The sequence below is a fragment of the Haliotis asinina genome, chromosome 8, assembly GCF_037392515.1.
Source record: "Haliotis asinina isolate JCU_RB_2024 chromosome 8, JCU_Hal_asi_v2, whole genome shotgun sequence".
Taxonomy (NCBI): domain Eukaryota; kingdom Metazoa; phylum Mollusca; class Gastropoda; order Lepetellida; family Haliotidae; genus Haliotis; species Haliotis asinina.
Genome location: NC_090287.1, coordinates 12,462,784 through 12,471,691, shown reverse-complemented (window position 1 = coordinate 12,471,691; position 8,908 = coordinate 12,462,784).

Sequence of the window (8,908 nt, the reverse complement as noted above, 5' to 3'; positions counted from 1 at the left end):
GTCTGAAGAGAGAACGCTAAAACAATCACAAGGCTGCTCGACCTCCCCATGGTACTTCAGTGTAAACTGTGCCCTTGAATGCCAAAAGTACAGAGCCAATGTTTCTCTTAATTTGGCCTGATGGTGACCTTGTTTAAACATTAACACCTTCCTTCCCAATTCTGACACAAAAGACAAAACAAAGTCTGCTTTTATAATTGGTAAGTTTATTGGTCTATGAATGGTTTATTCCTATGGAAACACAGGACTGACTGGACAACCTCCAGTGATGGGTTTTCACAGTAGACATACCCTACTCATTGCTTGAACATGAATGAGAGCAGCTCCTGTCAGACACTGGACACATAATAACTGTACAGAAAAATCTCAATATCAACATTACATTCCCCTGCATCACAATAACCCATATGGGAATTTGATTGCTTTTAACAATGCACTCTGCACCAAACAGCATGGTACATCAACACCTTTGTACAATTCATTAAAACATAAAGCTGCAAAAAGAAAATATTTTGATAAAGATAATTTAGATACGACTCATGATTTACACAATTTTCATAAAAATATACACACAATTACAGTTAATTACAAAGTGATTGAATAAACCAAAAATATTATCTCCATAGCAAATGGTCCTATTTGTCAATTCCTATTTAACCAGATGCATTAAAAGCAAAAATGTAAAATTGTCATTTATTTGAAAGTCGTTGACTAGGTAAGATTGATGACTTAATATCAATATACTGATTCTATGCCAATAAGTGTGTAGACAGTGTGTGATACATCAAAATACAACACTGTGGGGCATGGAGGTCCCCCAGGCTTATCATACTATCTGTTCTCCATGTGAACATAAACAGCAAAGGCCAAGACATTTATGTTCATATCAATCATGCAAAGCTGCAGTCATTTCAATACTGCACATACTGGTTCAATGAACTGCTTTAAAATGTGTTTGAAGTTCACATATCCAACCTGTAGAAACTGTACTATCTGATTTCAATGAAAATACTAACTTTCCGTCATTAGAGATGAAAATATAATCTATTTCATACTCTGATTATTCCAGTTGACAATATGTCAGCAAAACTGGTCTCTTCGAGAATATACTAGACTTGCACAGGTCCCTTACTAAGACTTTAAAGGAAAGAATTATTATACATGCATGGGCTTAACATTCAGTACAGCCTTGAAACAAGGCTATTTGGATAACAAAAATTTGAAAAGTTCACAATGGAAACAATTGACAAATAATGTTCCTAACAATTCAAACATAGTTATATACACTTCTTGATGGACAAAGAAATATCTTTTTGTTTATTATTGCTACATTTTTTTAACAAATAATAAGAAGTGTTGGATGAATACATTTCTTTTTGTATTTTGGTTAAAACTTTCATTTCAAAAGATTGTACTTTGGAAATGTCAAACTTACTCAAACCTTAACTTTTTCAAATTCTTTATCATCTTGGATTACTAACCAAGCATAACAATATATTAAGTCTGCCTGTCCTGCAAAAAACCCAAAAAAACCCCATGTACCATATTAAGACAATTACATTCTAATCATCTTCAACAGTCGGTGATTGTTGGAACTGATCGAAGTGTATCAAACTTGCTGAAATGACCATCGGAAACTTTCCTGTTTCTACCCCGGACATCTTACAACCCAAAGAAATACAAGTTTACAATGAGATTGTCTTCTTCGGATATCAAAACATTCCTGACATCTTATATCTCATCACATATAGTCACAAGATGCCACACCTCACGGCAAGATGCTTCAAGTTGCCTGTACAAATAACCTGGGGAGGATACCTTGATGACTTACCTATAGTCAATTCACCATCTAGACCTACTGGACACATTTGCAAGTGACATCGCATAATGGTAACATTTAGGTCTATCAACTAAATCTTTCACTCAAATTCAAGGCATATCACACAAAATGTTTTAAGCTGATCTTGCCATCTCTACCTGTTGACACATTCTATACCCAGGCACACCTATCCTTACACCTGTCACAGTAACACATGAAATGTTCATCGTTGTCCGCAAGATAAATGACATCATACTAGACCTGATAACAAGCATTCCCTCAGTTCGTAACACAAGGTGAAGACTTAGAAATTTAGGTTTGCCATGTCAGTGTGCTGACATTTAGCTGATAATCATTCGGTCACACTTCCCAAACAAATACATGTATAATCAACCTCACAAGTTGTGCAATCATACTACTTTCATAACTATTTTCCCTTACCACCTAATGGAATCTGTCTCAAATGGATGGACAAACAAGTTATTTTCAGGTACTGGCAGGTTGTATTTTGTTATCAATCAGGTTCTGAATGCTGTTGAGCATGATTGTTTGTAGTACAGTGGCAGAATCACAAGTATGAAACAGAAAGCTGGTGAAAGATGGCACATTCACAATTTGAACTTTTCTTTTATCTGGATTATGAAAGAGAAACTGTGAAACTGATATTTACAACAGGGCCTAAACCTAGTCTATATGTACAACCTATACAAATGTGAATATACACAGTGGACATCAGCAAGCAACAACAGTGGAAAATGAAAGACAAAAGAGCATGGGAGTGTAATGCATCTCAATGTAAATGTGTCCATCCATGCCAACAGCACTAGGTCTCTACGTACAAGCAATAAAGACTGCTATGCATAGAAGGTAACTCTACCTAAGATATAGTTCACTAACAGTGTACTTACATCAAAACAGTAAGGGAACAGGACATTGAATACTTTCTATTTTGACTATGGGTTCACTATGCTGAAATCTACAATTTTATACTGGACGAAAATAGTTAGGGATATATGTAAATTTTGAAATTATGAATAATGATTTATGTATTTCTTAACAAAATGATAAAATATTCATCCTAAAAATTCCAACATCCCTAACTTATTTTGTCCAGTATACCTTAACAATTCAAACCTTTGGAGCCACAAAACTCAGTCCAGTGGAAATACTTGTATAATTGACTCAGAACAGTACCGAGAGTACAGATTTTCAATTAATATTAATATTACAATACCATGTGACACATGTATAGTCAATAGGATAAACATTCTTGCATGTTTCAGCTAAATGAAACAAACATGTCATATTCTATAGCACCACTAGCATTAGGAAAAACACCCCTTTCAATAATCACTGCCTGAGACAGAAATGTACAGAATTTTCAGGAACCATTCCAAAATCACCACAATGGGTGACTGATAGACTAAGGCTTAATCTCTGAATATGTAAATAATTTTAACTGAAAAGGAGCCCCAGGGAGACCAAAGATACAGAACCTGAGGAAATCTAGATTTGCTTCCCTTAAGGCTTTAGCACTGAAGGGAAGGCTTGGCATTCGGCAAAATAATGTGGTTCAGGGACTGTGAGACAGACTTGGTAAGTGAGTGAATGAGTTGGGATTAATGCTGTTTCAAACAGTATTCCAGTTATATATCTTCTATTTGAAGCTTAATGCAATGGAAAAGACTAACGTGATATACAGAGGATACTAAACAACCTTCCACATAATACCATTTGTATTAAACAAGTTAATGATTTGGTATCAAACTCTCTTTCACTCTTGGTATTTCATGGAAGCAACTTTAGCATTCTGTTTATTACTCGCCAGCGTAAACTGATGGAAACTGCGGCTCACACCTCTTAGCATGACTCTCGGCTTTCCACAAGTCAAAGAAGGTCAAGTACCATTGCGACAGCAGTACTAGCATTGTGACGTCATAACTGAAACCTTATGATGTCATGTGTCTGGCGGTGTTACACTAGTGCAATATTGCCATAAACATATTACACTTCTTCCAGATGAGTAATAAAGGTGTTATGGAACATTTACCACTGTGGTAAATCCATGAAGCAGTAATGTAATACAGACGAACCACTAACCATAATTGGGGTGAAACCAGGCACTGAACCCACGATCTTATGTTTCGAGTAGGCCCACAAGCAATATATGCCTTATAAACAAAGACTTAAAACAATTGCAGCCAAAAGATCATTTTGTGAAACCAGACCCTGGATATTGCGGAATATATTAAAGAACTTGACAGACCAGAGCGTGTTTTCAAAGATGAAACAAAAAAAACCCCCAGAAAGTACTTTTTGACGAATTAAACACAGACAGTTTAGAATGTATTTCAGAAGCATTAACAATGAACAAGTCAGAAAGTATTTTAAAAAGAATTAAATGACGTATTAGAAAGCATTACAAAAGCATTAAATGACAGATCTGACTGTATTTTGGGGATTGGCAAAGAGATCTTTTCTCTCAAGCATAATTCTATATATTTTCAAAAGCTCAAACAATCCTGCTTCACAATAAAGATTATGCATGTTACAAATCTCCCCATACTGGAAGATAAGGTTGTGCTAATGTTTGATTGTAATGGGAACCACAACAGTTACACAAACAAATCTTTTCACTGGAACAAGCTAGGTCAATGAATTCAATTCAGCTAGAACACAAAGAGTGAACATATGCAATTCCACATTGAGAGGACTAAAACATATGGTAACATCTGAATATAAGTAGGCTTTGTTTCTTATACATGTATATGATATAGACCTGTGATATATAACAATGAGCATGAAACAGGCCAAATGTGCAAAGTGATCTTTGATGCACACACATCTCTTCAAGAATAAAACTAATTTTCTAGTCGCTAATTTTCAAAGCTCTTAGCGCTAAGATTGCTGCAAGTTAATGTTACTGTACGGCACTTACAATTATCTTAGTGCTAAGGGAGCTTTGAAAATTTGGGCCCTGATACATACAAGCAAATAGAATATGTATATGCCCTATCAATCCAATGAGTGGACTGGACTTTACACCATTTTTTATCAATATAATGGCACAAATTTTGTGAAATGGCTTTACATGTAGTTCCTGCAAACATCAATGAAAAGAATCCTTAGGCATACATGATTAATGGTGCTTGATCCACACAATTTTATGTAAGGAATCAGAATTATATGTACCAGTAACCAGCACTTTGGACATAGATATTATTTCAAAAGCAAATATGTAGCCATATCTTTCACAAGGTGATGAACAAATTGTGATTTAGAAATTAATTGCACCATAAGATGTGTATGTAACACATAACATGCACTTTCATTCAAAAGATTATCTTGACAATCAAACTGTCAGATGAAACCAATCTTACACCAAGCATAGGTATTTATATCAACAATATATACATATAATAATTTTATATCTTGCCTACTGATGCAGTATATACCCAGTAGTCATGTTCATATCACATAGGATGGCAACACAATGCAATGATCACCATAGTAACAGGTCATCACTGCCTTTGGCAATAGATAAACATATCTGGTGCCTATTTGAATTAAGAATCTCCAAGTGGAAATTAAAATAACATCACAAAATTCATGTCACTATGACAATCTAATTCAATGTATAACCTTTCTAAAATGTGAATTTCTTTCATGATTTTATCCAGCAGATCTAATCAAATAGTTGGTTGTGATTAAAAATTCATCTTCATGAATATAAGCACTTACTAGAAAGTTAAAATACGTTTTTTTCAATACATCCCCCAAATTAGGTATTTTATAAGTTGAAGGAGCCAAAGTGCAAAACAGTTGCCAAATTTGGCTAGCCAGTCAGATTAACCATGCCTGAAAGTTACAAGCCCAAAAAATATTTCACTAGTCCAAAATTTGAATGTGGAAACTAAAGAAAAGATCAATGGCAAAATACCATCAAAATCAAATAAGAAAATACAGGACTGAAATAGTTTGCTCATGTTCAAGAAAGTCATCATTAGGCTGATAATATAATGAACATTTTCATAGACATTTGGGCTAGTGATGGTGAAGATTTACTGGGCCGACTGAACGTTTTACTACTCACAGGGTAGCAAGTCAGTGGCCATTTCGCACAATGGAAGGAGCCTGTGCTACTTTTATTAATGATTTAACAACTTAACTTGTAAACAGTCAAGAGTTCTACAAAACACAAAGGTGACAAATGACAAGAAAACTATTGTCATCACAGCACTGCTCTTGAATGAGGTGCATATTTTGTACGGCATTGCAGGAAATATTTACATAATCCACTGAAAAGGGACAACTCATCCAGTGCATCAGTACTTAATGAGAAATCCCACTGATGCAGGATCCCATAGATGACACTACTTCCTGGATCTTTGAATCAAAAGAGTATGATAAATTCTAACATGACAATTTCACTGTGTTGAAGCTGAAGTCATATATATAAAACCTTTTACACACAAGAGTAGTTACAGTTATAAAATGAAAATACAAAAAAACAAATATTGATAATGATAACGATTGATAATTGTATTGATCAGAATGGTAGAATCTTACCCTTGAATCTTTTGATAACACATGTGATAAAAGACACAAAATCCTTGTCACATCTTGGGTTTTAAAGCATTGTTATCAAAAGCAGAGTTGTTGATTTTTTTTCTATTAATAACTGGGCTCATAAGCAAATATTATAGCATTCCTAAGATTCATATTCCTCAAGGGTACCTTTAGTGAATTCTTTCTACTACAAACAAGGAAAAGGTTTGGCAACAGAAACTTGGATAGCATGTTGAAACTACATTACATATTATACCACAGACATCCAGAAAAATAATGTTTACTCCAACACAACCATATGCACAATCTGAAACCAAATGCCCTGATAACACCACATCAAACACACAGATCTACAATGATTAATACGTCTAATACCAACCTTGAAGAGATGGGGCACACTTCAATTGATATGTCATTGTCCAGCAAAAGACAGCATATAAGTATTTATCTTACAGTTAAATGAATGAAGAAACACATATTAAGCTAAATATAGCACTGATACACTAATGGTTTCTACAAACTCAACCTATCTCAGGACAGTCACTGATTCCTTGAAGCCTAAATCTTGGTTCTGAGCGAATCTGTTCATTTCCTTAGCAATAATAGATCTATATATTGTCAGGGAATCAAACCATTTGCATACTGCAAACACTGGAGTGGTGATGCCAATGTTTTGCTTCAGTGGAAGGAGTGTTGCCCGGAGAGGGGGAGGCTGATGCTTCAATCTCACTCTTGAAAGATGGTGCATTTTGTTGCCCAGCCTGGTGCAAAGCATTGAGGATAAAAACCAGCACTGGTTGGCTCGGAGTCAGTTACTGTGTCTTGAGTTATTTACTCAATTAAAACAGTGACATGGTATGACTGGAATTGAAAAACTGGCATAAGTCTGGTTTAGTACAAACAGCATGTATGCATTTCATCATATGACTGAAATAATATTGAACACAACGCTAAAACTCATTTCACCAACCCATTAGGTGAACTGATATTAGACGTAAGGGGGAAAAGCTACTACACTCCCATCAGCAACGGAATAGACAACTTTGTCAGACCAAAACACAATACACAGCATTTACAGATGGAATATTCATTACACACAAAGTTATTTGAGATGACATGCAATCTGAGACTCCATGAACATAAATGTAGACAAATCATTTTGACAATTCATCCTTGAGGTTTACTAGTTAAATTGAGTAGATGTACAACAGATAATGTTCTTAATCATATTATCTTGTGGCTATGAAACAGTAATGATAGCAAGCCTTGATCCTATTTTCAAGACCCTTGTTCATTTAACTACCAGAAGTTTCACAACACATGGGTATCCGCCTTCATTCAGTAGCAGCATGTTCACCTCGACTGTGCTTGTGTCCAAATTGATATACTCATAATACTAATTACACTACAATAGAATGTTCCAATTCCTGTATAATAGAATATTCCAATTACATTAGAGTAACACATTCAATCACAGAGAGAGAATGTTACATTACAGTAGGGAGTTCAGTTACTGAACAATTGAAAGTTACAATGACAATAGAATGTTCAGTTACAGTACCATAGAACGTTCCAATTATATTAGAGTAGAATGTTTAATTACACTACAGTAGAATGTTCAGTTACAGTACACAGAATGTTCATTACATATTGACACACGTAACTACCATGGTTATGTTTAGGCCAAATCGACAGTTTAACTGTCTTGGACATATATTCTAGTACTGGAAGACTGGCTTACTATAAATCATAAGCTATAGTTACTGAGCTTCAAGCACATGAGATAAAATAGCTCAATACCTTACATTAAGTGGTAATCGGAAAGCATATTAAAGCTTATATTTCATGCCGACAATCAAGTCTTGGTGGAGAACAAAAACATACCCTTAATCATCACTATTATACTTAATACAACATAAATGTTGAACTTGGGTGAAAATAATGTGTGCATTTTCCTGATATCATCTCTTACTGCAACTATTAACTTCATCTTCATTGTATCTTGTCTTACATGCATTAATGAGAGAGCCATGTAAAATGTGCCATGTTGAGCTGATCCCTTGGGCACATAGAACCCACTGAGAGTAGATAGAGAGTAAGATACAAGGTGTTCTTTTCATACTCCAGTCACATACTGTCATGGCAACATTGGACCACTTCTTTCATAAACATCACTAGGTTAACAAATATTTCATTTAAATTCTGTTTCATGATCAGTATCAAAATTCACATTTGATTCTTCAAAAATACTTATGTCACTGACCCTTTGCAATATACAAAAACAAGTCAATGGCAAAATAATTATAAAGTTTTACAATCATAATGCATTTCATATCTAAAATATACTAACTTCATACATAAAGCCTCTGTTCTGGATTACAATGTTCATCTTGATGTATTTGCTTCCAGTCTTTATCAATTGTAACTGCAATACAATCAATTTATAGACACCCTGTCTATCACAAAAATGAAAGTATCAAAGCACATCTGAAGAGAAAGCAAAAAATGATGAACAAGATA